We start from the raw sequence: 25,974 nt of genomic DNA, 5'->3' as shown, positions 1-25,974 counted from the left end.
AAGGAGCTGCCACTTTCCATTGGTGAGACATGAACTGTCTTCATCCTGAAAGCAAAAGCTTCAGAGGAGGAAGACTGTTGATCAGATCCCAGTAACCAGGGTCTTCAGAGGATCAACTGAGTCATATGTGGAAACAGAGAAGCCCTGGTGTCCCCTCATAGAGGGGACAGCAACTCCAGCTGAGGAAGGCCTGAGACGCGCTCAGTTGGAGAGGACGGCGACCAGGTCAACCTGACCTGAACCCAGAGCAGAGGACAGGTAGGTGATAATACCACCAGGGTAGACCCCAAAAGCTTTCCCCAAATAATTTTTGAACTGGGTAAGTGCCACTGTCTGGCACGCAAGGTCCAAGAGAGACACTGCCAACCCAAAGGAAAGGTTGGAAGGGACAGGAACCAAACTCAAACCAGATCAGCTGAAGGAATTAGCCAAGAAGCACAATTGCCAAGGAGGCGTGGCTGGATCCTGGGCTCAGCCTGGTCCTCAGGGTTCCGTCTCTCCAGCTCTGCCCCTCCCCCAACCCGGCCCCTCCTTGCTGGCTCCTTTCCCAGGCGGCTCAGCCAAGACAGAGGCCCTTGTTCTCCCTAGCTCTGGTGGGTTTGGCCCCCTTGCTCTCTCTCCCCCACCAATCACTGAGGCTTTGGAAATCAAATACCTCATTACCTGGCCTGGGCCTCTCACCTACCTGACCGGGCGGGGGAGGGGGCACCAACACCATTTTGCGTGTTAAAGCGTTATAAGAGCCTGGCATTGGGGACCAAGTTGCCTCGAACCCTGCTCTATATTCTAACTGTGCTACTTTCATGGCCCTGTGCCTCAGTTTCCTTATTGGGAAAATGTCAATGATAACAGTACCAACTGCATCGGGCTGCTCTGAGGGCGACATGAGTTAATGAGTCAAGTGTGTGACGCGCACTTGAGTGCTCCGTGTTAGCAATCACCGCGATTATAATGACAGACTTTGGTGGAGACATTGCCAAAGAGGACTGACTTTCCCTACTTGCTCCAGCCTTCCTCTTTGCCACAATATAAACGGTCCTGTGGGCAAATCCTCCTGGCAGCACCTCTTCTCTGTAGGTGGGACCCTCTGCCCCAGGCATCTAGGTGGTGCTGCGGTGGGGTAGAAGGTCAAACCTGCACACTGGGGGGCTGAAGCTGAGACAGTGATAGAAGTGCGCACTCCAGCTTTGGATAAAACTGCCAGAGGAGGGGCGCCTGGGTTGCTCACTGGGTTAAAACATCTACCTTCAGCTCAGGTCATGATCCCAGGGTGTTAGGCAGGGAGCCTGCTTCCTCCTTTCTGCCTGTCTCTCTGCCTACTTGTGATCTCTGTAAAATATTTTAAAAAAATCACACACACAAAAAAACAAAAACAAAAAAAAACGGCAAGAGGAAGAAAGGAAAGGTCCAAGGCAGGCACTTAGGGAAAAGCCCCATTTCCATACTCCTACCCACTCCCTCACCCTCCCGGCAAAAGGGAAGCAGTGGCTGAGACACCCCCGCCTCCCGGAAGTCTGCGGGCTGGAGTGCCCCAGCCCACCTTGGGCAAGCAGCCCGCCCGCTGCAGGCTGCAAATGAACAAAGGGAGCACTACTGGGGAGGAACAAGGTGGTGGGTGAGGGGAAAAAGAATGAGCAGTCATCAGAATAACGGGGTGGCCTTCGGGAGGGTATTCTCTGGCCTTGAGAATTGAAGCACAAAGTTTTTACTTCACCCCCAAAAGGGGTGTAAGGGCACATTCTTACTCCTCTCATTCAGGTGCTGGACTTAACACCTGACAACCACTGGCGCTGCTCCAGGATCAACAACCAACTTTTGGGGTGGGGGGTTGTTGTGCTGTGGGGAGACCAGACAGTAAGCCGAGGTTCTGGGGAAAGAGACACTCAGACCGGGGGCAAGGGTAGCATCAGGACATCTGAGCCCAGCAGGGGCTTGGCTAAGGGAAGCGCACCAACAGGTCCTGGCAGAGAGCAGGAGGGACACTGTGGCCCTGCCCTGAAGGACTTGTTCCCCAGCTGCCCTGAGCGTAGACGGCCTTCTGTGCAGTGGGGTGGGAACCTACAAGTTCAATCTGTAGAAAAAGTTCAAAGATCTTTTTAAAGAGAAGCTCCGTGGTAAGAAAACTTAGAAATTTAACGCGATCTTGAGAATGGTTTTTTAAAAATGGTGGGGGAGGCTAGATCTTGGTCAGTGTTTTCATTTGTTTTGTAAGGCCTATGTTACTGTTTAGTCTACAGCCACCTGGCTAATTGGTTAAAGTCACCATGTGATTGTGGTCAAGTTTATAGGTTGGGTGAAGCACAGGTTCTAGCCAGGAAAGAGTGTCTCCAAGAGAAAGTGACCACAGAAAAGGGGAGTCCCCCCAGGGGGGATGTAACAAAGTGTGAAAGTATACAAAGGTCTTAAGTACACATTTACATATTTAAACGAAAGACTGGATCCTCTCTGAGCTACAACCAAGCCCAGTTGCGGAGACTGCCCAATCTTGCACTTCCAGTCCCTAAAAGTGGAGAGTGCGCCCTCTGCTGGAGAGAAGACAGCACTGGCCTGTGGCAGGAGGGCATAATGCCAAAGCCCAGACTTAAGGATGTTTGGGGATTTGAGACACTCGTGAGAGAAATGGGAGTTAAAAGAAAACTCTCTTTTTTAAAGATTTTATTTATTTATTTATTTGTTTGTTTGTTTGTTTGTTTGACAGAGAGAGAGAGAGAGCAAGAGAGGGAACACAGCAGGGAGCCAGTGGGTAGGGGCCTGGATCCCAGGATCCTGGGATCATGACCCGAGCAGAAGGCAGACTTAACTTAACTGCTGAAGCACCCAGGCGACCCAAAAGAAATTGCTGGTGTTAGCACAAACCCTACAGGTTAAGGACTCAGTCCCACCAGATTGCCCCGCTTCAGGCCCCTTAGGTACCCTTTCCTCTGCCTGATGTGGCTACAAATCAGGGATTCCCACAACTCTCTCCTCAGCCTGGATAACTGGTTACAAGAAATCATAGAAGTCAGGAAAACACTATCACTCATTTATTATAAGGGATATTATAGATGATATAAATGAACAAGCAGATAAAGAGGTACATAGGGCAAGCTTCCAGAAGGATCTCCAGCACAGGAGTTTCTGTCTCCCAGGAGTTGGAGTATGCCGCCCTCCTGACACATGGATGCTTTCTCCCAACACAGAAACTCTTCAAACTCTCTTGTTTAGTGTTTTTATGGAAGTTCCATTATATAGGCCCGACTGATTAAATCACTGGTTATTAAGCTAATCTTCAGCCCATCTCCTCTTTCTAGAGATGAAGTAGGGGGTGCTGAAAGTTTCAACTTAATCCCAGGGTTGGCTCCCTGGTTTCTAGCCCCAAGTCACCATCTCCAAGAGTCAGTTACATAAACTCAGGTATCTCTGAAAGGGACATTATGAACAACAAAAGATGCTGCTCTCACCCCTCTCACCACTCAAGAAATTCAAAGAGTTTTTGAAGTTCTGTGCCAGGAAGAGGGCAGGAGTGAGGCAGAGACCAAACATGTATTTCTTACTACATCACAGGTTCAGAATAAACACTAAGCCACCACCAATCCAGCTGACTTGGGCTGGAAATGTGTTCCTAGGAAGTTCTTAGGATCAGGGGCACCTGAGTGGCTCAGTCAGTTAACCCTCTACCTTCTGCTCAGGTCATGATCTCAGGGTCCTGGGATAGAGCCGGGATCAGGCTGTCTGCTCAGTGGGGAGTCTGCTTCTCCCTCTCCCTCTCTCTCTGCCCCTCCATGCCCCCCCCAACCTACTCATACACATACTCTCTCAAATAAATAAAATCTTAAAAAAAAAAAAAAAAAGGAACAAGGGCAGAAGGACAGAGGGGGCTAGACCCTCCCACTGGAGTCACAGCCAGAGCCCAAGATCATGGCCATGTTTGTAGAACAGCGCTCCAAGACTCAGACCTCAGAAGGCCCAGAGTTCTCCAGAAAGGATCCCACCATGGCAAAGGCCTTCAGGGGTGGGACCTGGCTCAGGGGATCTCTAGAAGAGTAGTACCCCCTAAACTGGTGACTGGAAGCCATCTGCTGCCCCCCAGGGAGTCCTCAAGTGGACCCTGAGGGACTAGATGAAAGTCCTACTCATTTCCAGACTCAGTTTCCTCATCTTTAAATTAGGTCTCCCATTTGCCTCACAGGGATGCTATCACCGATAATGCATTTTTTTTTTAAGATTTTATTTATTTGAGAGAGAGATCACAGATAGGCAGCAGCAGGCAGAGAGAGAGGGGGAAGCAGGTTCCCTGCTGAGCAGAGAGCCCAATGCGGATCTCGATCCCAGGACCTTGAGATCATGACCTGAGCTAAAGGGAGAGGTTTAACCCACTGAGCCACCCAGGTGCCCCACCAATGCATATTTTTTAAAAGAGCATTTAATGCTGGGCATGTGACAGAGGTCAGTTTTCTCCCTTCCTTGAGGTTTTCTGCATTGTCTCTGTATTGATCAGGAGTCTTTTAATTTGGAAGTGACAGAAACCAGCTTGAAGCAGCTTCATGGGGGCCAGACCGATGGGCCCAGCCCAGAAGGGCTAGGAAGAACTGGCTTTGGAGATGCCCGGATCAAGGACCATCCTCTGCCTCCCAGGGCAGCTCTGCCTCCTCTCCAGGCTTCTGTTCCTTGCAGGTACACAGCCCCTGAAGGCTCCAGTCCCACAAGCTTGCACTTCCAAGACTAAGAGGAAAGGTCTCTGTTTCCCCAATCCTGCCGGGTAAATCCTATGGGGAAGAGCTCTGGTTGGCTCAGCCGGGATCACAGTTCAAGGCCTTCCTCATGCAGAGTCCCTGGTACCTCCGGGAGCAGGTGGCTCTTTGGCACCCTGAGCTATGTCCCTCCTAGAGAGGAGGAGGCGGCAATTAAGGAAGTCTGTCCTCTCTCGGCTGGCTTTTCTTTGTCCTTACTGCCGGTGGCACTGCTGTAACATCCCTTCCCCTGCAACTGAATGGGGACCTTCGGACAGAAAGCACTTTTCCCATCAGCCTATAAGTGCTCCACCCACATTCAGAAGCTTCCTTTGACCAAGTGCTTTGGAAAGATCTGAGGTATTCTTAAGTGCACTCCCTCTAACTCCATGAATTAAACAATATTCCTTTGCCTCTCTGAATTTTAAATATTAACCAGTGAGGACATAGGATTCCCTTAAAACACCTGGTTTTGCCTCTCTGACCACCTGCATTTTATTAGCACTTGTCAAAATAGTTTCTGGTGAGGAAAAACACCCCGCACAGGTGGCCTCCACCACACTGAACAGTGAACAAGATAAGCAAGGTCCTCTAGCAAGAGGAGGAAGTTCAGGTGACCCCGGACCACAGATAGGTAAGTTGAGGCAGACCAGGGCAGGACATGGTGGACGATTAGGGCCAGCCACGGCATAGTGCTGGGCTTTGGGATTCAGCATGTAATGATCGGCTTTGGTAGGAAACAGCGATGGGAGGGAGCCAGCGCAGCCCCAGAACAAGGCCAAAGCCAGAAACTCGGCCAGGCGCGTTCGGCAGGCCCCTCCCTCCCCACGCCCCTCACCCAGGGGCGACCCAGTCCGACTGCAGTCAGGGCAAGAGGTCAATGGCACCGCACAGACGCCAGGGGAAGGCACCGGAGTGGAGGAGCGAACCAGGGATGGGAGCGGAGTGGCGTGAGCAGGCCCGGTGTCTCCTCCCCCGAGGCAGGTGGCCAAGCGAGGCAGAGATTTCCTGGGCCACCGAGGGGAGGGGCACGAAAACGCCCCCGCCCGGCCACCTGCTCCCTGTTGCCGGAGCAGGAGCCCAGGTTGGGGCCTGGTGAGAAACGAGACTGGAACGGAAAACTGAGGCAGCCAGACGGGGGGACGGCAAACAAAGGCTTCGCTCTGGGACAGCAACGCCGGCGGCCGGAGGGTCGCACTTAGGCGGAGCGGGCCCGAGGCCTGGCGGCGCCGCTTCCTCAGCTGGGGCCGGCCCCCTTCCGCCGGGGTTGGGGGCTGGGGGGGGGGGGATGGTGGGGGGGGGGGAAGCACAGCTCCGGGGCGGGGCAGAGGGCGGGGCCCGGCGGGCGAGGGGCGGTGGGGACAGCGACCGCCCCGCCTCGCCGTGTCCCGGGCGACCGAGACCTCCGCGCCGGGGCGGGGGCCGCGCGAGGGGGAGTCTTCGCCGGTTGCTATGCAACGGCCGGTGACGTCAGGCGATTGAGTTTGGTTCCCAAGGTAACTGGCCGGGCAGCTGGGCCGGGAACTATTTGTGTCTGTCCCCAGAGGGGCTGCGGAGCCTCCGGGGTCTGGCGCAGCGGAGGAAATGCGCTGCTGGCCCGCGGGCAGGCGGGGGACAGAACACAGAGGCCCTTTCAGCTCTCGGAGGCCGGCGACCCAGGCGGGGCGGTGTCTGCGCCCTACGGGAGGACGCCCCTCCTCCGCTCCCTGCCGCCCCGAGTTTCTCCCCACGCCTGAGGGGGAGGCCCCTGGATCGGGCAGGCGTTGTCCTACTTCTAAACGCCCTCCTGGCTAAACTCTAGGAAGAAAGAGGCTTCTGTTTGTAGCGGCCCGGCCCTTGCACACAGTAGGCGCTCAGCACGGCATTCCCATGGGACCGTGGACATTCACGGCCCTCTCAAAGCTGCCAGATGCCTCCAGCACTAAGAACCCCGCGTCAGGTTCTGATCTCTGACCTCCGTACCTGGCCTCCGTGTCCCAGGGAGCTCATCAGCAGATTGGCTTCTGGATTTTGGGGGGCCACAATACAGAAATAAAATGAGAGGTCCCTTGTTCAGAAATGCCCGAGGGACAATGTAGGAAACAAGCCCAGTCCTGCCCACTGAGGATGAACTGCAAGAGAGTGAAAGTGACACGTCCGTGGGTAAACTGAGGCAGTTGGCATCAGTCACAGAGGAGAGAGGGTGAGATTCAAATGTGGAGTGGAAGATAATGAGGGACAAGACACAGCAGGAGCAGAAAGACCATCAGGTGTGCAAAAACAAAGCAGTGACCTAAATCTGGGCCTAAGAGCTGGCATCAGGTTGCCTGTGGGGCCCCTAGGGCTGCAGGAGGGGGATGTAACCAGGTCTCAGGACTCATGCGATGCAGTCTAGCCAGGCCTCTCGGGCTCTTCCCTCCTAATGACACCTGTTGCAAGAGGATAACATCAAGCCTCCCAGTGTCTGTCTCCCAGGAGCCACCACCACCTACCCCTGCAAAACAGGCCAGACCATGCGGGATCCAGAGATGTGACTATCTGGCCCCAGGTCTCCCAGAACTGGTATGCATTGACATGGAGACCAGCTATTTGCCCGGGAGCCAGACCATGCTCTATCTGTCCCACCCAAGAGAGGCATCTGTCCCATCCCTATAAACCTTCACATTTGTCAGCAGTCTGACTGCTGACCAGGGGCTCTGAGGACCAGAGGCTTTTGGTATTTCTGAAGGAGTAACCACCGAGCTGTCTTTCCCTGGGCAGTGAATTTCCACAGCCCGATCCTCACTCGAGAAAAGCCTCCAGCACTGGTCCTCTCCTCTCCTCTCCTCCGGGTGAAGCAAGCTCTATGATCTCAGTTTTGCATATAAGACCTGTTCTAGGGTGCACACAGGCTCACCTCCCACACAGATTCACCAGACTCTCCCAGAGGATTCCTTGGGAACCAGCCCTGGGCCTCAGAACCAGAGAAACAGCTACACAATTTGTGGGGCCTAGGGCAAAATGAAAATGCAAGTTCCCTTGTTCAAAAACTATTAAGAATGGCAAGATGGGGGACGCCTGGGTGCCTCAGTCATTAAGCGTCTGCCTTCAGCTCAGGTCATGATCCCAGGTTCCTGGCATTGAGCCCTGCATCAGGCTCCCTGTTTGGTGGGAAGCCTGCTTCTCCCTCTCCCTCTGCTTGCATTCCTTCTCTCACTGTGTCTCTCTCTGTCAAATAAATAAATCTTTAAAAAAGAACAAAGAAAAAAAAAAAGAATGGCAAGATGGGGGGCGGCATCTGGCCAGCTCAGTTGAAAGAACATGTGACTCTTGATCTCCGGGTCATAAGTTTGAGCCCCACATTGGGTGTAGACATTACCTAAAAATAAACTTTAGGGACGCCTGCGTGGCTCTGGGTTGAGGCCTCTGCCTTCGGCTCAGGATGTGGTCCCAGGGTCCTGGGATCGAGCCTCACATTGGGCTCTCTGCTCAGAGAGGAGCCGGCTTCCCACCCTCTCTCTGCCTGCCTCTGCCACTTGTGATCTTTTTGTCAAATGAATAATGAAATCTTTAAAAATAAATAAATAAATAAACTTAAAAAAAAAAAAAAAAAAGGCATGTCAAGATGGTGACAATAGAGCATTGAATAAGCACTGGGGCCCTGGATTATGTATGGGTTGGACACTCACAAAACCTGCCCTGCCCAGCTGGCAAGTCCTAGACACCAAGCAAGGTGTCTTCCGGCACAGAGTCCAATCTGTTCCCTCTGTGAGGGTTCATCTGTCATCCTCTCCCCATGCTATGGCTGGCCACCATAGGGGGGTACTTTCCTAACCACAAATTCAACACAGACTGAGCTGGGGGTCCTCAGGCCCATCAGATATCACATGGAGGGAATGTGTCCAGTGCTTTTCCATGAAAGGACCCAAATTGCAGAATACTTCCAGAAATGTTCATCTATGCAAATGCTGGATGTTTGGTTCTCTGTTTTCAGCTGAAGAACACCACTTGCTCTTGAAAAAATAGTTAAGGGGCATCTCTGTAAGATGCTGAAATGGCAAATGTAGCAGCTGACTGATGAGGGTTTGGCACGAATCAACACTCAAACAATAAGAACAAAAGTCAAGGGTATGTGCGCAGCCTCTCAAGGGCTATGTCATGCCCATGGTCTCAGTCCATTGGGTTCATCCTCACCCTAGGATCAGGCCCTGCAAGGAGGATAACGATGAAAGATCTCCCCTGCCTGAGAGCTCCCCAGGGGTGGCCCTGAAGCCCTACTTCTCCCTCTTCCTGCTCCTGCCACCTTCTCGACCTTTCCACGGATGTGATCCCAGGAGACCTCCCTGATAAACTTCCTCTACACTACGTCTATGAAGTCTCTCACCCATTGGGGTCACCCAGGGACCCCTCTCACCTCCTTAACTGCCCTTAAACCGTTGTTCTTTCATTCATTCAACAGATCTGTACTGAAGACCTACCTACTATGCACAAGATGCTGTTCTCCGTCCTAGTGGTAAAGCAGAGCAAGGCAGGCAAACACCTCTGTCTTCATGGGGCCGACACAAAGCCGCCAAAAATATAATGCAGTAACATCGAACTTAGAAGCTCTATTAAAAAACAACAGAATGATACAATAGAGAAAATATGATCTGAGCTGGAGGTGGCTGGCTACTTTGGGTTAGATTTCCTCTGGATCAAGGAAAGTCTCTCAAAGGGGGCAATAAGAGGCCAGTTTGACGGACAAGCATCAACCCAGGCAAATTCAAAGGCTCTCAGGTAGGAAGTTGAGATGTTGGGTTCGCAGGAACAAATGGTGAGTCTAGAATAAAGCAAGCTATGGGAGATGAGGTCAGAGACAAAGCCAGATGATGGCAGGGCCTAGAAGAAGAATCCGGAAGAGTTCAGCTTTTATTCTGAGTGAGGTGGGAGCCACTGGGCAGTTTTGAGCAGGGCAATAACCTGGTTGGTTAAATCCTCACTCCAGCTGCTGGGCAGAGACAGGACTCACCACATGTTTCACCTGCTGTTTGTTTGGCATGTTTGCTCTTTGGCCTGTTACTAACTGGTATTTTTGCAATAGCCTCTCTGCTCCTTGAGGTTAGAGGCCAGTCCTGGAACTTGTTTTGAACCCTGCACTGCCTTGCACTGAGTAGGTGCTCAATAAATATTTACAGGCCAACAAGCTGTCCCTTCTGTGTCCACAGTCATCTTCTGGAGCCCTGCTTCTAGGACCAGCATCAGCACCACCAGGGAGCTTAGATGAAAGTTAGAAACCCAGGCCCCACCCAGGCCTCTTGAATCAGAATCCGCAATTTAGTAAGATCCCCCAGAAATTCGGATGCATGGTGAAGTTTGAGAAGCACTTCTTGAGAATATAGAATAAATGGGGAGCCAGACAAGGAGGTGGTTTGAGAAGAGAGTCTCCCTTAAAAGTTGCAACCACCCGGGGTGCCAGGGTGGCTCAGTGGGTTAAAGCCTCTGCCTTCACCTCAGGTCATGATTCCAGGATCCAGGGATCAAGCCCCGCATCGGGCTCTCTGCTCAGCGGGGAGCCTGCTTCCTCCTCCCTCTTTCTCTGTCTGCCTCTCTGCCTACTTGTGATCTCTATCTGTCAAATAAAAATAAATTAAAAAAAAAAAAGTTGCAACCACCCTGAGTCACTGAGTCTGAGAGGAGCTCAGACCAATCATAAAGCCAATACTTATTTGGTGCTTTCTAGGTGTCAGACACTGGTTTCTCGATCCTTTACAACCCTGAACTAAGCCAGTCCTCAGGACTGTCCTCTAAAGCGGTACTAGTATAACAAACGTGCCCATATTGCAAATGAATAAACAGAGGCCCCAGGAGGTTGAGGTTATTCCAGAATCTTCAGCAGGTACACACGCCTTTGGCCACACCAGGCAGTTAGAACAGGGCCTGTTCTGATTGGTCGCTGCCTGCCCTACTGATTATTCAATGTTTTGAACGTCGCCCTGGTTACAGAGCTGGATGGAAGAGGCAGGATCCAAATCTGTCCCCGGCACTGGAGCCACACTCCCAACCACGATCCTCTATCCAAGGAGCGCCATCACCACCCAGAAACAGCACACCTCAGGGACAAGTAATGTGTGTCAAAGTGTTTTGCAAGCTATAAAGCCCAGTATGAAGGCTAAGTGCATATATTCCTCCAGGGCAGAAGTGAGAGAAGCCTTTTAAAGCTGCGAAAGCTGGGCTGCCGGAGGTCAGAGGAGAGACTGCTATTTTCTCTGCTCGCTCCAGGGGGAACTGAATCAGAAGGAAAGGCTTCTCCGAGTGGAGCCCCCGGAGCTCGGGCTCCGATCAGCCCTGGGGAGGCTCTAACGTGCACTAATCACGTTAGCCTGGGCGTGTCTCAAGGACTGACGGGACCCTCCTGGTATCGACCACTAGAGGGCGCTGCTCCCCAGCCTTCGTCCCACTGGACGCCACCTGCTTCCAAGAAACTGGGACTTGGAAGGAGTCCTAGTGAGCAAGCACCAGGGACCTTGAGAAGTGGAAAAGGAGGGAAGGCAAGATGGAAGGGGGACTTAAGACACCCTTTTAATCCCCAGAACACTCTGGTGCAGGAGTTCTTGTTCCCATTTTACAGATGAGGAATCTGAGGGCCAAAGATGTTGGACAAGATCCCCAAAACCAGGAAGCTAGGAAGAGGCACAGCTGGGTCATCTGATTCCAACCTCAGTTCCCAAGGGGACCCCAAGTAGATGTCAGCTCATCTGACCCTGTCATGTCGCTGGTGTCCCTACTTCTGTAGATCCTGTGTTCTGAATGCAAGCCAGAACCTCTACATTTGCTGTATTTCCCTGCTGTGTTCCAGCAACAGTTCCAACAGTCAACGCTCATTAAAAAAAAAAAAAAAAAAAAAAAAAAAGGCCCCTTCTTGAAACTTTTGAAGTCATGGTCTTCTGCTTCATTGCCCTCCGGCCTTCAGGGACCCCCGCCTGCCACCCTAACACAGCAGCCTCGATTCTGGCAGATTCTGGGGTCTCCTCTGATCCTTGATCCTCTGATCCTAGCCTCAAATTCTACATCCCTTCCCCATCGTAGGGACCCCACAGGTTTAGGCTTTGCCCACTGCGACCCCATGGCAGGGCGCAACGTAAATAAACAAGGGGACATTTAAAACAAGAAGAGCTGTGGCTGGGGCCCAAGACTTTTTTTCTCGGCTCCCACCAACTCCTTTTATGGCTTCTGGGTCCAGTTCCTTCTTCATAACAAGTCAGAGCTGGAAAAGGCCTCAGGAGTCAGTAGATCCAACTTGAGCCAACACTTTCCTTTTCTACATAAAAAACCCCCCGCCGTGCTGCCTCCCAGTCCTCAGCCAGGTTCACAGAACTACCTAGGCCAGGGCAAGAAGCGTCCCCCACGGGAGGGAAACTCCAGGCGGTATCTGGGCACGCGGTCGGCCCAGGTGGCCCAGTCCGCCCGCACCTGCGATACGGAGTGGGGGTGGGGAACCAACCGCCTCTTCTACTAAGGCCCCGCCCACGGCTTCTGAAACTAAACCCCCGGGACCGCCCTAACGAACATTTCTCTCCCTCTCGGTCGGACCCTTTTTTTCCCTCGAGGTATGGGCAGCTCGCGTGTCTGTGCGCGCGTGCGTGTAAAGGACCCCGCGTGTGCGCCTCGGAACACGCGTCCGGGCCAATGCGCGGGTCTGTGTGCGCCCCCTACGGGCTAGCCGCCCCCGGCTACCGCGGCGGCCAAGTGGCCGTGTGCATCGCTGCGTGTGCCGGGCGAGTACCAGCCCGGGCCACCCTTCCCTCGCCTCGCGGCCGAAAGCACCCCGACCGTGGGGGCTGCAGGTTCTCTGGCCCCAGGCACAGGCCTCCCTTCCCGATCCAGCATTTTCTGTTTTCCCGGGCCTCCCCAATTCTCCCCTATTCCTCCCCCCAACTCCTCCTACAAGGGGCGCCCCGGGGCGGGGGCTGAGAGCAGCCCCGCCCGGACCGACTGGCAAAGGCGTCAGGGCTGCGGGGCGCGCGCCGCCTCTTCTCGGCCGCCCCCGCCCCGGCGCCCCGTTGGGTTTTTCCATGACTGCATCCGGCCGCGGGGCCGCCTTTGTTCCCGCCGTCCTTGCGAGCTGGCCCGCCTCTCCCATCCGCGCCGGGGTTTTTCCAGGGCTCAACCAGAGCATGGCGGGGGCGCGTTCTGCAAGCGGGTCGGGCGGCGCCCCCGCCCAGCCCCCCCCCCCCGTGATCCCCAGCGGGAAGCCGAGCCCTCTCCGGACGTAATGCTCCGTCCCTCCTGTCCCCCAAGCCAAGGCCTGCGGCCCCTGTCCACAACTGTGTCCATCTGTGCGCAAAGCTGACCCCCCGGCCCGCGCGCCTACGCTATTAGGGAAGCGCTTTTGACGTCCCGTGGTCCGTCCCCTGGCTGCGCGCTGTGCGACGGAGGTCGGGTGGGTGCGGTGTTCGCGGAGCCAGAGGTGACCTCCGGCTGGTAGAGCGGCCTCACATTTCGCCCAAGGGGCAGGGGGCGCAGTCCAGGCGCTAGGAGGCCTGGCCTGGCTGACCCCACTGCAGAGGGCAACCCACGCGCGCACCGGGCGGGGCAGAGCTGGGAGACACCAACTGCCCACCGCGTGCAGGCGGTCCCTACCCCCAGAGGAACCTGGCACACTGCAGCCTCAAGCGTCAGAGCGCTCTGGGCCGTGAATCTTCTCCACAACATCAGGAAGGAAGGAGCTAGGCAGAAAAGGGGGTTCTAGGGAGTGAGAGCAGGCTTGGGGTCCTCACGGGCCGCATGGGCACCGTATGCCCGCAGCGCTGTCCTGTCCACACTGCCGGATCCAGTCAGCCCCAGCGGAGCCCTGTTCAGTCTGGTCTCTGTGGAACAGTGCCTTTGTGCCCCCGGGGAGCCTCTTGGCTGTCACTCGGCCATGTTGGCGGGAAAAGTGGAGGAAACGCTGTGTCTGCTTCTGAGGGAGGGTTGCTAAGCCCTCCCGCAGAAGGCAGACTCGCAGGGTGGCCTCCAGCCCGGGCTACAGGGGTGGGGGTGGGGGCGTCTGGGCAGAGGAAGGGGTTCTGGATTACGTAGGTGTCTGGCTGTGGGGGAGGTTTGGAGTACCTGTTTTGCCCCTCCCCAGAGCCCGAGGGGAGGCGGCCGCACGTGGCTAAAGATCAAGAGGTAGGGGTGGGAGGAGGATGAAGGATTTGGAACATCCAGATCCAGGGAGGCCCAGAGCTCACTCTCTATGGGGGTAGGAGGCAGTGTGGGCTCCTTTCCTCCTTCCCTGGTGCCTTATCTTACTTTCTAAGCAGCAGAGGGGGAGTGTGACTACCCTGAAAGGGTGGCTGGAAGCGGCATAGAATCCAGTTCCCCCAATAGTGGCATTCTGGCTTCTGCTTTCTGCTCACCACACCCTGCAAAGGGTGCAAGTTGCATTCAAGGTCTTAGGCAATAGGAGTGGTTCAAATAGCAAACCACAGTTCTTACCAGTCCTACCTGACGGGGGTTGGCAGTGGGGACAGAAGGTTAGAAAGAGAATCTGTTCCACACCAGCACCCTGCTGTGCATCTGTCCTCGGTCCTCTTGTCCACCATTTGCCCTGCATTCCCCCTGCTCTTGACCAGGCTGAGAATCTTAGTCCCAGGCCTCAACCGTTATTCCTCAATTCTCACATCTATAAAATGGGGCTACTAACCGTGTCTGTTTCCCAGCGGGGTGATAGGGGCTAAATGAATTTATATGGGTTTAATTTATTTTATTTTACCTTATATGGGTTTAATTTAATTTGATTTATATGGGTTTAATATAGGTAAAGAGTCTGGCTCAGTCTGGCTAAACAAATACTGGCTATCATTATTGAAAGTTAAGCGACTTGTCTAAGGTCCTACAGTAGCCGCTAATTCCATTACAGCCCAGGTCACCTGGTTTCAGAGCCATGCGCTTAAGCAGTGCCAGTCCAGCTTTGCATTAGCAGAATTGGGAAACAGTACCCATGTACATAGCTCACCCTCAGAGTAGGGGAAAATCACAGGTGTTGGTTAGTAGGAGACATTTTTCTAGGGAAGGGCCCACATTCTTAATAGTGATGTCTGTCCTAGTTCCCACTTTGTGGCTGTTACAATTGGTATATGGCTTTTTTAAATTACATAGGTTAATCGAGAAATTTATGACAAGCCAATAATTACCTTGATGGTAGAAAACTCCAGGTTGTTCCAGCAGTAACGCGAATCCTAGGACATTTCATTTCAGATTTATTGACTTGTTTTTTTGCCCAGCCTAGTGGCAGATGCTGTGGGGGCAGGGAAAGCATTCTTGGGAGGCAAAGAACTCACTTCACTGCCTTCCTGCGGAGACAGTCTATGTCTGTGTAATGGTGTATCTTTAAGTGCCCACACGACTACTTTAATTAACTAGCTGTTAATATCTGATGAGGACCTTGGCCACCAACCAAGGTGGTCCCATGATCCTTCCCCCTGATCTTCCTCTAAAACGTGCCCACTCAATGAGGGTGGGGCTTGTTCTTACCAATGGAATAAGGCAAAGGTGACCTGTGGCCATGGTCAAGTGCATCTGATTACATTACCTGAGGTTTCAGTGACCAGCTTGCTCTGATACCGGCTCTGACACCTCCCTTCACTGATCGTGCTCCGCCTATAGAGAGGGCAGGATCCTGAGATAACAGCTGACACAGGGGAGAAACTAAGACCTCTGCCCCACAGCCTGCAAGGAACTGACCCCTGCTGTCGACTGCCCAACCTGGAACCAGATCTTGCCCCAGTCAATCCTCAGACCCAAGCCTGGCAGAAGACCCAGTTAAGCCTTGCCAGGACTTGCGGGAGAAACCAAGAGCTATTAAGTGTGTCCTGCGTTGAGATGCTACATTCATGGTTGCGTTGTTAACACAACAGCAGAGCACTGATGCAGGATCTGTTAGAGGAAAGGTCCTGGGTGGGACTATGAGGAGATTCAGCACTTCAGGAGCTCCCAGGCAGCCAAGGTGAGAAAGAAAACATGGCATGGTTTCACTCTGACAAAAGTAAAGTCTTGTTTCTGAAGAGGTCACTTGGCTTCTGAGTCAAAGAATCTGTCACATGGACTCCAGAGTCTGTGAATAGCGTGCAGAGTTCACAGGGCCTGGATATATCTGCAATTCAAGATACACCCCCTTCTGCCCCCCGCCTTGTCCTGCCTCCCCGCCTGCCTGGCCTCTTGCCCCATCACTGCCCTCTTTCTGGACAGCTCTTCTGCCTGCTCTACTCACTGACTTCTCCATTTCAAGGACCAGCTTGACCTGCAGCCTCTTCTACAAAGCTTTCTTTAATTCCCTGGCAGAATTAACCACTTCCTTTTGATTTCCCAAAGGTTTGTTAGCAAAAGTATCATATTGTAGTATTGTAGTATTTGTTTCGAATTTTTTTACTGAGCACCTAGCACTAAGTGTTGGGCCTCCTATGAGGTGCAAGAGATATTGTCCCAAATAGAGCACAGAGCTGTCCTTGGGCCTAAGGCCTGATGGTGACTGTACTAGTCACAGGCCCATCATCCCCTGCAGGTAGGCTAGCCACGCTGCCACCCACCCCACCCTGCCACCACCCACATCCTTGGCACTCAGCAAACACTCGGTTAAGGGAATGACTGAGGCTTTGCAGGATTTCCTCTGGTATCTCATGAGGGTTTTCTGGCCTCGTGACAGACTTTTTAGAGGGAGTGAGTTAACGGTCAGATATGTTCCCAAGTAGCCGAATCAGCTGGCTACTCTGATTAGTGATGTCCACGGGAACTCCACCTTCAAAGTGTCGACGGCAAATGTCAGCAGAGGCAGATTTAGTTTACCTGTAATTGATATGGGTCATTAATAGATTCAGTAGCATTTTAAGGTTGTTCGAGGCCCCACAGTATGGGAAGATAGGGATCTCTTGGGCTGTATGCCTCTAATTTATCTAAAAATTGAAGGACGTTAGCAGCACACTAAAACGGGGGCCAAGGCATGGCCTTATTTGTCCTCGTTGCCTGGCAGGGCTGCTGGGATTTGCAATTCCCTTGTAACTCAAGGCAGCCCCTAACTGACATGACTTCAAAGGCCACTGCCCATGCTGTCATGTGGAGTTTGGAAATGTCTGAGGGCCCTGGGGTGCACAGACTGTGGCCTTTAGCTGTTGCCAGGGGAGCAGCCCACTCCTTCCTCTCACTGTGCCCCCTCCCCCAATTTCCTGACCATCCTAAGCAAATGTTTGGCCCTTTGTTTTCTGTTTCCTGGAGAGTCTCCTTCCCCAAGCATCCGGGCCCAATGGGAGGAATGGGATTGTATCCCCAAGGTTCCCCCATCAGTGCGGTCCTAGCAGCCCATCCTGGGGCTGCCCTCCAGATCCTGCATCTTGCTGTAGATCTGATGGGTTTCTTTGGCTGTGGCCCATCTTGCACCTGCGGCCTCCATGATCTCCACCTAGAATTTCCAAGCCACTCCCCCAAACCCTCCAAAGGGAACTACTACCCACCCCTGGCACAGACCAGGGCTTCTAGGGGTCCTTTTATGGAGTATGATGAGCTTCATGGAATCCGACCAGAGTTCTGCTTCATTCCCTGAAACTTGTTTACTGTGGACTGCTGCCTCTCCAGGGGGTTTGGTGAGCCTCCTCCCCAGCGGTAAGGAACCAGCCTCTTAATTTGTTTCCTCGCTGCCCCAGTTTGCCCTCCATCCCTCCTGGGCAGAGCGTATGTCCCTTTTTAACTTCAGCTGCAGGGGAAAAGTTCTCAGGAATGGCCTAAAAAGCTGCCTCCAGCCCCAGAATCTGAAAGACCCTCCAGGGAAAGGTGCCCCTTCTAGCCTGTCCCCTCCTTCAGCCTCCCTAGAGCTGGACCATTCTTAGGGTCCTGTCTTCATGCCCATTTTCCATTTCATCCTTGGAGTTTGGTGACCCGAGTTTTGGCCTGATGTCTTGACTGAGGGCCTGGCATGCTCTGACTCCCCTCTCAGACTCGACAGGCAGTTCTAGGACTGCCTGCTACTGTACTCTGTGTGTGCCCAGCCCCAATCCCCACTCTCAGCACATCACTCCACTGAGGCCACAGTGAAGACATCTCTCCAGGCTCTGATCTCTTCCTCAATCAGACAGTTCTGCCCCAGGCAGTTTCCAGCTGATGGTGTGGGATTAATAAACACAGCAGGAAGTCTTTGTTCTTAAAAAAGAAAGAAACTTCTCTTTAAAAAAAAATATATAGTTATCCACATAACAAAAAATTCAAAAAGCCAAAAAAAAAAAAAAACCAAAAAACAAAAACCTCTCCAATACCCGCGTTCTTCAGTTCCATTCTGTACGGGTACCTATTTTTGGTGTTTCTTGTTTCTTTGAGACATTTCTAAGCCCTCACCCCACCTCACCTTCCATCTTCACCATGGAACAAAAAGCCATGATTTGGAGTGTTTGCCAATTTTCAGGGTGCCAATACTCCCACCGTGGCTGATTTTAAGCTGCCAATATGATGTCCGTGAACGTGGGGAGTTAAGAAATAGGCAGGATCAGCTAGACAGGAGAGCCAGCTCCGGCTCTCCATGGTAAAATTACGTGTACATCATTAAACACACAGCCAGACACACACAAATGGAATCATAGGACACCTACACATTCCTTCTTACATTGTACTGAACCAGCTTCCCGGGAAGACGAAGACAAAGTATGGCACACAGCCCCATGGAATGGAGGTATCAAGCATCTGTCCCTCAGACAAGACAAAAGATGGCAAGAGTCTGTCACTGAGAAGCATGAGGCAGAAGACGATGAAGGGACATCAGGTAAACCACAGGGGTAAGAGATTTTAAGAACCTACTGAGTGAGATGTCATTTTTCAAGAATAAAAACTTCTGTTTGATAAATCTTGAAGAAACAATGTCTTCATTTCTAATGGAATACTTAGTTAAATGAACCCTTCATTCAGGACAGGATTTAATTTAAACTGCTCTGCGGGGGGTGGGGGGGGACAAAAAACAGAAAGCTGTTCACCTAGCTCCTTTAAAAACTTCAGATGGTTGATCAGACTAGACTCCCCAGCTAAAGAGAAATGAGGAATCTAAAAACCTGGAAAGAGGAGCCGAATGAGTTGTGTCCCAGGCAGGCGTGTGACCTTGAGCTTCCTCAGAGCCTTCAGAAGCTGTGGACAGCCCAGCCCTGACATCCGCCAAATGACTCACTTTGGTGGCTGCCCATGACTCCCTCTGAGCGCCATTAGGAAACATTTGTTTTTTGAAAATGAGTGCTTGAGAAGGGATTTCAACTCCCTGGGCTTCTGGGTGACTTCCTCGGTAGCTGGCTTGTCAGGCATTTTGAGCTTCCAGCAGCAGTCTTTTGTCAGAAAGACGATAATTAGGGCTGGTGTCCACCTGCGCTCCGTTGGTCTGGGTTATTCTCCAGAAAGCTGCTTCTCATAGATAGTTGAAATGGAGTTTCGTATACCCTTCAGTTGATGAAAGGTAACCTTCGGGACCCAAAGGGGCCTCATGTCATGCTGGCCTCTGTGAGGGCCACTTCCTAAATCCCTGGAATAGAGAAGGGGACCCATGTTGATTATTAGAACCACAAACCGTTAGCTTACGTGAAAGAAATAGCTTCTAAAGTATCCGTATTATACCTAGAACTGAGCGGGGGATTCGTTCCAAATGCTAAGACGTATAAATGTGTACGGATCCCCTAGCCAGTGCTGGGCAGCAAGATGTTAGGGATGACACCCCCCCACCCCAGCAAGCAGCACTTGGGGTTCCCTTGGAAGCATGTGGCTGATCCCTTTTGGGAAGCAATCCCTTAGGCCCCATCTTTTCCAGGGAGTATCTTAGGCAAAGCCATTGCTAATAGGATCACAGGAATCTGTAAGTGGCTCCAGAGAGCTAAGAGGAATAGACAAAGTCCATCAGGCTGCAACCAGATGGTGGAGAACTGTCCTCAGCTTTCCGTCCATCCATGAGGACAAGGCCGTCTCACTTCGTTTAGGGACCAGCAGGAGGAAAGGGCCAGACAACTCAGAGATGGCTTCCCTGTCTTGAGGGCGCTGAAAATGGCTAGTCCACCACTTAAATTGGATCAGGGGCGGTGGGGAGAGGGGAGTTGTAAAAACTTAGAACCCAAGATCTGGTGTCTAAAAGCCATAGGCTGCTAAAGAAAAGAGGTTTGCTGTGGGAAGAAAGGTCACAGCCTTTGGATTTATTCCTCCATGGGGCCATGTTCCAAGATACGGGTTATTTAGTTCATGGGCAGGTATGTTCCAGAACACCCTTGGGGACAGGAAAAATATACGGCCATTTATTTCTGGGGAGTTCAGGAGTGACTAATTCTCAAGTGGATTTACTCACATTGCCAGGACTAGACTTGTCTAGTCCACTTAGGATGAGGGCTGGTAATGCAGAAGACATTGTTCCTCCAAGAGACAATCTCCGTGCCTTTCACAGCCTTCTGTGGGAAGAGCAGAGAGCTTTGGAACTGTGCTAAGGAGAGCTCTTCCAGGACTGGCCCAAATGAAACTCGGTGTGGGCAGAGGGCTGGCCAGAGTGGGGAAATCAACAGAGAGAAAATTGGGGGGATAGCTTGAAGGACCACGCAGAGCTCAGGGGGTCCTGCATGGGTTTGTCATTCAGGGTCAAGATGGAGGAAAACTTGCTGCTGCCTAACTATTCAAGAAGACTGGGAACAGAACAGATTGACTGGAAAATAGGTAAGGGAAATAAATCTTAAAAAAATAGTAAATCTGAAAACACCAGATGCTGAGGATATATGGGAAATGGGTATTTTTAAAACACTGTTGTTGGCAGTATCACTGCATGGCAACACTTGGAGAGCTGAAGGTGTGCGTATCCCAGACCCAGCCATGTAGCTCCTCGCTGCTCCCCCACCAGAGGTCTTTAGCGCAGGTGTTCCAGAAAACAAGCACAAAGATACTTTCTTTTTACAAAGCTATTTCTTGAAGCACTGTTTGTAATAGCACAAAAAGTGAAAACAATCCAACACTTGGCAAAAGAAAGGACGAAATGAACTCTAACTTGCTCAGGGGAGGTATTCTCATGGCAGTTAAAATGAATGAACTTGGTCTACATGTATCAACATGTAGAATGTCAAAAACATATTGCCTTAGAAAAGCAGGTTGTAAAATGGTATGCACAGTGATTCCTTTTACTTAAAGTTTCAAAACACATTTAAAAATGGTACTGTTGAGTTTAAAAATGCATTTGGCAGGGTGGGGGGTGGGGAGTGCCCTGGGTGGCTCAGTCAGTTGACTGAAACTCTTGGTTTCAGCTCAGGTCATGATGTTAGAGTCTTGAGATCAAGCCCCACATCAGGCTCTGAGATCAGCAAGGACTCTGCTCAAGTTTCTCTCTCCTTCTCTCTCTCCCTCTGCCCCTCTTCATGCTTCCTCGCTCTCTCTCGCTCTCAAAGAAAAAAATATTTTTTTTTAACATTTTCACTTATTTATTTATTTGACAGAAAGAGAGAGAGCGAGCACAAGCAGGGGGTATGGCAAGTAGAGGGAGAAGCAGACTCCCCACTGAGCAAGGAGCTTGGTGCAGGACTCCATCCCAGGACCCTGGGATCATGACCTGAGCTGAAGACAGATGCTTAATTGACTGAGTCACTCAGGCATCCCTCAAGTGAATAATAAATCTCTAAACAAAATTTAAAAACTAAAAAATTGGGGAGCACCTGGGTGGCTCAGTCGTTAGGCATCTGCCTTTGTCTCAGGTCATGATCCCAGGGTCCTGGGATAGAGCCCTGCTTTGGGCTCCCCACTCAGTGAAAAACCTGCTTCTCCTTCTCCTTCTGCCTGCTGCTCTGCCTGCTTGTGCTCTCTCTCGCTCTGTCAAATCAATAAATAAAATCTTTATAAATAAATACTAAATAATTGGGGTGCCTGGGTGGCTCAGTGGGTTAAGCCTCTTCCTTCAGCTCAGGTCATGATATCAGGGTCCTGGGATCGAGCCCCACATCAGGCTCTCTGCTCAGTTGGGAGCGTGCTTCTCCCTCTCTCTCTGCCTGCCTCTCTGCCTACTTGTGATCTCTCTCTCTCTCTCTCTGTGTCAAATAAATAAAAATCTTTTAGAAAAACTAAAAAATTAAAATCATTTAGCAGTGCTTGGCTGGCCCAGTTGGTAGAGCATGGGACTCTTGATCTTGGAGTTGTAAATTCCAGTCCCACACTGGGTGTAGGGATTACTTGAAAATAAAATCTTTAACAACAACAAAATGCACTTTTAATAAGTAGCAAATAACACAAACATACATGGGGGTGATTTTCACCCACCTCAGGGAAGTGGTTACCTCTGAGGAGAGAAGGAAGGAAAAGCCACACAGGGCTTTAGCTATTTTTGTAGAGATTTATCTCTTTAAAAAAAAAAAAAAAAAAAAAAAAAATCTTGGGCGCCTGGGTGGCTCAGTGGGTTAAGCCGCTGCCTTCGGCTCAGGTCATGATCTCGGGGTCCTGGGATCGAGTCCCGCATCGGGCTCTCTGCTCAGCAGGGAGCCTGCTTCCTCCTCTCTCTCTCTGCCTGCCTCTCTGCCTACTTGTGATCTCTCTGTGTCAAATAAATAATAAATAAAATCTTTAAAAAAAAAAAAAAAAAAAAAAAAAAATCTGAAAAAAATAAGGCAAAATATCCACATCTGTCTAATCTCAGTGTCTATCTTCAGATGTCTCTCCATATTACATTTGATACTTGTGGTAGGCTGAGTAATGGCCCCAAAGATATCCTTCCATATCCTAATTCTCAGAATCCATGCATACTTTTCTTCATGTGGTAAAAGGAACTTTGCAAGTAGGAGTAAGTTAAGGATCTTGACATAGGTAGATCATCCTGAATTATCCTGGGCCTGATATAATCACCAGGTCCTTATAAGAGGGAGGCAGGAGGGTCAGTCAGAGAGAAGAGATGGGACTGTGGAGGTAGAGGCTGGAGGGATGTGCTTTGAAAAATGGAAGAAGAGGTCACTAGCCAAGGAATGCAAACAGCCCCTAAAGGCCAGAAAAGGCTAGAAAACAGATTCTTCCCTGAAGCTGCAGACAAAATGCAGCCCTGTCAGCATCTTGGTTTTGGACTCTGACCCCCAGACCTGTAAGAGAATAAAACTGTGTTGATTTAAGCCACTAAATTTGTGATAACTTGTCATAGCAGCAATGGAAAATGAATACAGAACTTTTGGGGGAATATTCTGTAATTCAAAAGCTTGTTTGCTTTTCTTTTATGATAGTGAGTGAGAAGAAGGGTAGTAAAGCCTAAGCCCCTTCTTGCTGTTCCTCCTCCTTAAGAGGAAGTTGAGCTATTCAGGAACGTTCCTCATCCCAGCCTCTGTATTTAAGAGGCTGAGCTGTGTGCCCATCTCAGTTGGGTCCTGGACTTTCTGGAAGCCTTGGCTGTCAGAACATGACTAGAGCATTGGGGTGAGCCACACCCCAGGAGAACTTCAGGAGCCAGTTCCTCCCTCCCTGAAAGGTAAAGCTGCTGGAAGCCCACAGACCTCTGAGGTACCTTCACCCTTTGACTTGGGTCGGTGCTCTTCTAGATGGGAGTTCAGTGGGGATGCAGCTGTGGTCTAATGGCTGCAGGTGTGAAGTCTGGCCAAGGAGTCATTTGTTAAAGAAGTTGGCTGGAAGAGAGACTGATAAAAGAGAGGGGGCAAAAGGGGCACCTGGGTGGCTCAGTGAGTTAAGCCTCTGCCTTTGGCTCAGGTCAGGATCTCAGGGTCCTGGATCGAGTCCTGCATCAGGCTCTCTGCTCGGTGGGGAGCCTGCTTCTTCCTCTCTCTCTGTCTGCCTCTCTGCCTACTTGTGATTTCTCTGTCAAATAAATAAAAATCTTTTAAAAAAGGGGGTGGTGGTGGTGGTTAAAAGCATGGAAGGTTCGAGAAAGCTCTGTTTTCAGGAAAAGAAACACCCGTGTATATCTGTGTGCATGTTGGTGGGGGGGGTCGGTGGGGGAGAGAAGCTAGGGTGGAGGGTGGGGGCAGGTAGTGGAGACCAAAGGCTATGGGGGAGGCTGCAAAGTCCAGTACATGGTACAGGCAGAGAAGAGGTCTTGGGTGGGAAGAAAGATGATTCTTCTCTTTCCAGGTCTGGAGATGCGGTGGGAAACACATGGACAAGAGTCTGGAAGGACATGATGCCCCACCCACCCCAGAGTCAGCCTGGAGTGGGAGTGGGGGACAAGGGAGGCGTCACTCCAGCTGGGTCTCTTGAATTGTTTTTTTTTTTTTTTTTTTAAGATTTTATTTATTTACTTGAGAGAGAGACAGTGAGAGAGAGCATGAACGAGGCGAAGGTCAGAGAGAGAAGCAGACTCCCCATGGAGCTGGGCGTCCGATGCGGGACTCGATCCCGGGACTCCATGATCATGACCTGAGCCGAAGGCAGTCATCGAACCAACTGAGCCACCCAGGCGTCCCTCTCTTGAATTGTTTTACAGTAAAGGTGCATTCCTGCACTACTTATGGAATTAAAAATAAACTTAAATATATTAGACCCTATCAACATCACAGTCAGTTGTTCGAGAAGGGGCAGACAGGTGTGGGGTTCACTGAAGGGGTAGGCTGGGGTTTCCTAATTTGACCAGCTGTAGGGGGCATCTCCGGGGAAAGAGGCTGAGGGAGTAAAGGCAATGTGTGACCAGCCCTGAAGGCAGCAAGACCCCGAGGCCAGAGCTAAACCCCCCCAACACCCCTCCTGCAGAGGTACTAGAAGCTGAGGATGATACTCCAGGGTTTCCGGGAGCCATTTTAAAAGCACAGACTCAGGGGCGCCTGGGTGGCTCAGTGGGTTGAGCCGCTGCCTTCGGCTCCGGTCATGATCTCGGGGTCTTGGGATCGAGTCCCACATCGGGCTCTCTGCTCGGCGGGGAGCCTGCTTCCTCCTCTCTCTCTCTGCCTGCCTCTCTGCCTACTTGTGATCTCTCTCTGTCAAATAAATAAATAAAATCTTTAAAAAAATAAATAAATAAAAGCACAGACTCCACCCTAACCTCCTCACCCCTACCCCAGAGATGCTGAGTCAGAAAGCCTGGGGCTCTGAATTTCGATTTGTTCCAAGTTCCCCAGAAGAATCTTTTTTTTTTTTTTTTTAAGATTTTATTTATTTATTTGACAGACAGAGATCACAAGAAGACAGAGAGGCAGGCAGAGAGAGAGGGGGAGGCAGGCTCCCTGCTGAGCAGAGAGCCCAATGCGGGGCTCGATCCCAGGACCCTGGGATGATGACCCGAGCTGAAGGCAGAGGCTTAGCCCACTGAGCCACCCAGGTGCCCCTCCCCAGAAGAATCTGATGAGTAACCAGGTGACCGTCCACCTCTCTAAGGGGTCTGCTTGGGACTCGGGCTGGGGGACTGCCATGAGAGGAGAGCTCCAGGCTTTATGCAAAGCAGAGGAAAGCAGTTGGCAAGAGCTCTTATAAACAAAAAGTCCTCTAGAATAAACTGGAGGTTCCTTTTTCTCTTTAATATTTTATTTATTTATTTGACACAGAGCATAAGCAGGGGGAGCAGAGAGGGAGAAGAAAGCTCCCTGCTGAGCAGGGCGTCTGAAGTTGAACTCTATCCCAGGGCCCTGGAATCAAGACCTGGGCCAAAGGCAGACACTCAGTGGGCTGAGCCGCCCAGGGACCCCTGAACCAGAGATTCCAAGTGCCCCGGCTTTTCATTGGCTGAGTTGTGGCAGCCTCTCATTGGCTGGGCTGTTGCCAGGCAAGGAGACAGTGCTTCTTCCTCCTGCTGGGATAGTAAAGCATAGGCTTCTTCCTGGTGGTAATGCAGGGTCCTCTCTTCCTGCTGGGGTCTGTGACTGAGGACTTGGGGTAGGGTGGGAGAGCTCTTAGTTCTGGTCCACCATCTCCATTTTATTTATTTATTTATTTTTAATTAATTATTTACTTACTTATCACTCATTTGAGTAATTTCTGCATCCAAAGTGGGACTCCAACTCAGTCCCTAAGACCATGAGTCACAGTCTCCACTGACTGAGCCAGCCAGGCATCCCCAACCGATTCCATTTTAAATGAGTTTTCCTTTATTCCACTTCTTGGGTAAAATCTCTCATGGCCAACTTGAGCATGCAGCTATCCTGCAGGGGTGAGGGTCACTGGAGAATCCTGAACCACATTAAGGAGCTCTGTCAGTTCACAGAGGGTGGTTCAGGTGATGTGACAACTTTTCCCTAAAAGGTTGTTCTCCAGGTCGATTTTCCTTTCCAAGTGACCTTCACCCTGGAAGGCCTGGGACAGCCCCTCACCATGGCAACAGCAGGTGGGTGATGGAGGAGGCACGTGGACCTGGATGCAATCCGTTGATGCCCTCTCCTCCTCTAGAAGACTTCCAACTCCA

The 25,974-nt window shown here is 51.4% G+C and overlaps 2 long non-coding RNA genes across 2 annotated transcripts; one reads left to right on the top strand and one right to left on the bottom strand.

Moving 5' to 3' along the window:
• The first annotated feature begins 10,270 nt into the window (after positions 1-10,270).
• LOC309844253 lies at positions 10,271-11,556 on the top strand. The gene is made up of 2 exons (XR_014300569.1): positions 10,271-10,767; positions 11,275-11,556. It is a non-coding gene; the product is annotated as an uncharacterized lncRNA (long non-coding RNA).
• A 6,249-nt stretch (positions 11,557-17,805) lies between these two features.
• LOC309844252 lies at positions 17,806-20,076 on the bottom strand. The gene is made up of 2 exons (XR_014300568.1): positions 19,975-20,076; positions 17,806-19,167 (listed from the first exon to the last, which is right to left on the bottom strand). It is a non-coding gene; the product is annotated as an uncharacterized lncRNA (long non-coding RNA).
• Positions 20,077-25,974: the final 5,898 nt, after the last annotated feature.

Source organism: Mustela nivalis (assembly GCF_964662115.1).
Source record: "Mustela nivalis genome assembly, chromosome: 11".
Taxonomy (NCBI): Eukaryota; Metazoa; Chordata; class Mammalia; order Carnivora; family Mustelidae; genus Mustela; species Mustela nivalis.
This window is presented reverse-complemented; position numbering and strand designations above follow the sequence as displayed.